Source organism: Ailuropoda melanoleuca, chromosome 8 (assembly GCF_002007445.2).
Source record: "Ailuropoda melanoleuca isolate Jingjing chromosome 8, ASM200744v2, whole genome shotgun sequence".
NCBI lineage: Eukaryota > Metazoa > Chordata > Mammalia > Carnivora > Ursidae > Ailuropoda > Ailuropoda melanoleuca.
The window spans coordinates 111,289,833-111,292,497 of record NC_048225.1 but is presented as its reverse complement, the minus strand read 5'-3'; the positions used below and the strand labels follow the sequence as shown (position 1 = coordinate 111,292,497).

Sequence of the window (2,665 nt, the reverse complement as noted above, 5' to 3'; positions counted from 1 at the left end):
AAAAATTCTTGCCAAATAAACAACCTAACCTTAATATATTTAAATTGCATATGCTGGATAAAAATAACCAGTAGAGAACCTCCCCTTTATATGTGGGCAAAGGACTCTCTGGGTACTTCAGAAAATACTTGATTCTATTGGTGGCTTCCTGTGACAGCTTTTTTTTTTTTTTTTAAGATTTTATTTATTTATTTGACAGAGAGAGCACAAGCAGGGAGAGTGGCAGAGGGAGAGGGAGAAGGAGGCTCCCCCCCGCAGCAGGGAGCCCAAAGTGAGGCTGGATCCCAGGATGCTGGGGTCATAACCTGAGCTGAAGGCAGATGCCTAACCAACTAAGCCCCCCAAGCGCCCCCTGTGACAGCTTTTATATATGACTTCCACGACAAATTTCAACTTCTTTTCTTCTTGTTATTACAGATTATTTTATTTTTTATTTATTTATTTGACAGAGATAGAGACAGCCAGCGAGAGAGGGAACACAAGCAGGGGGAGTGGGAGAGTAAAATGTAGACTGAAACATTTCCTTAGAGTATGCTTCTAGCCACTACTCCTTTTAAATTCCACTGTTTTAAAATTAAGGACTTTTAGCCCCTGCGCTGGCCTTGGTGCTGCAGCTCTTCCACCCCCACCCCTCACCCCCCACCCCTGCGCCCATGCCTTCCACCGGCGTCTCTAACTCTTCTGCCGCTAGGTGCCGCTGTGCTGAGCTGCCCTGTGCGTTTTAGAAATCAGCTACTTAGGAAAAACAATATTTACTCCTGTGACCATCTTCTGAGCATCCCCTTCCAGAGACAGGGTCGTCTCTGTGCCTTTAGCTCAGGTCTAATGCTCATCTCTGGGGGTTTGTGGATGTTTAGGCCCCAAAGCATGCTCCAGATGTCACATGGCCCGTCACTGCGGCAAAGAGCATCAGACTCTAGACGGGAGATCTGAGCATAAGCCTGTTTATACACAGCTATATTATTTGGACAGAACAATTCCAGACCACAACTTCCTTTAACCAAAATTTGAAACTGTAGCAGAAACAGAAGATGAGACTACACCTGAAGTTGTTGAAAAAGAAAATGAATCAGAAATTATGGGGAGCCCGGGTGAAGCACCTGAGGGAGAATTGGATTCCATGGCAAAACATGAATCCAAGGAAGATAAAATTTTCCAGAACTTTAAAACTAAAATAGCCCTTGAGCCAGAGCAGGTTCTCAGATACGGCAAAGGGACTGCACCCATCTGGATCTCTGGTGAAAATAACCCTCAAGGAAAGGCTATTCCATATTGCCCCCGTGGTGCCAAGACAATATTTGAATTCCAGGTCAGGCCTCAGCTTCTCAACTCCCTAAAGGCTGACAGGCTGGGCAGGAGTGTCGATTGTGTTGTCCTGGCTGTCTTCACCTGAAGACATATATAGCTGAAAGCTATAGACTGGGAATTGGCGACACAGAGGAATTTGTTTGGAAGCAAGATGTAAGAAACACACCCTAAAGACAATGTGTAAAGCCTTACAAATGCTCAGATTCTCTTAGTCCTTGCAATTCCATTTCTAGGACTTTATCCTAAGGAAATAATTGTACCAGAGACAAAGTGCAAAGATGTTTTAGGTGAGTTTACAATGTGTAAATATTAGTGAAACATAAGTGTCCAGTGACAAGTGATTAAATAAATTTTGATGTATCCCTACAGCAGAAGGTAATGCAGTCTTAATGACACAGACCTATATCCATGTCAAATAAGATACACGTTTAAACTGACACCAAGATATTCATAGTATGTGCATATCTTTGTAGAAGTATTTATACATGTGTATGTCCACAGAAATCTGGAAAGATACATGCTTGGTGGGAACTAGTTAACTATGAATGGTAGGACTAAGTGAAATAATCATTTTACCTATGTGTTTGTTTGTTTCTACAATAAAAATGGGTTAATTGCCCAATGAAGACAAAAAATTAAGTACGTTTAGCTAGGGCATTTTAGATTTCAAGCAACAGAAATTAACTTGAGCCAGCTTAAGGAACACAGGGTATTTTTTTAAAGTACAAAGAGATGCTTGATATCGGGACAGAAATGTAGCTGGGCCTTAGGAAAGGCTGTAACCAAACAAGGAGAGCTATCCGAACACAGAACGTGTGAGTTTTCTTTGGTTTTTCATTTCTAATTCTTCTGAGTTGGCTGCATTCATCTTTTCTAGCACAGCAGCGTTCCCTGTTATTCAATGCATGTGATAAAAACAAACAATAAGGGACGCCTGGGTGGCTCAGTAGGTTAAGTGTCTGCCTTCGGCTCAGGTCATGATCCCATGTTCTTGGGATCCAGTACCACATCAGGTTCCTTGCTCAGTGGGGAGCTTGCTTCTCTCTCTGCCTGCTGCTCCCCCTGCTTGTGCACACTCTCTCTCTCATTCTCTCTGGCAAACAAATAAAATCTTAAAAAAATAAAACAAATAATAACAAAAACAAAACCAGAGCCACCCAATTTTAGGCAAGTAAAGATTTTTTTTTTCTCTTTCTCTCCCTTGGTCTGAATCCTAAATTTCCAGGGCAGGATCTTTCAGTGACCCAACATGGGTCAGGGGTTCCTTTGTTGAACTAACACCAACGTAGCCACATTTCAAATCAACAAAACATACCTCATTCTAGATGTAAACTTATGCTCATAGAATTGATTTACC

At 42.0% G+C, this 2,665-nt stretch overlaps 1 pseudogene; it reads left to right on the top strand.

Moving 5' to 3' along the window:
• LOC100464357 overlaps positions 1-1,479 on the top strand; it is a 194,737-nt pseudogene extending 193,258 nt beyond the window's left edge.
• The last annotated feature ends 1,186 nt before the right edge of the window (positions 1,480-2,665 follow it).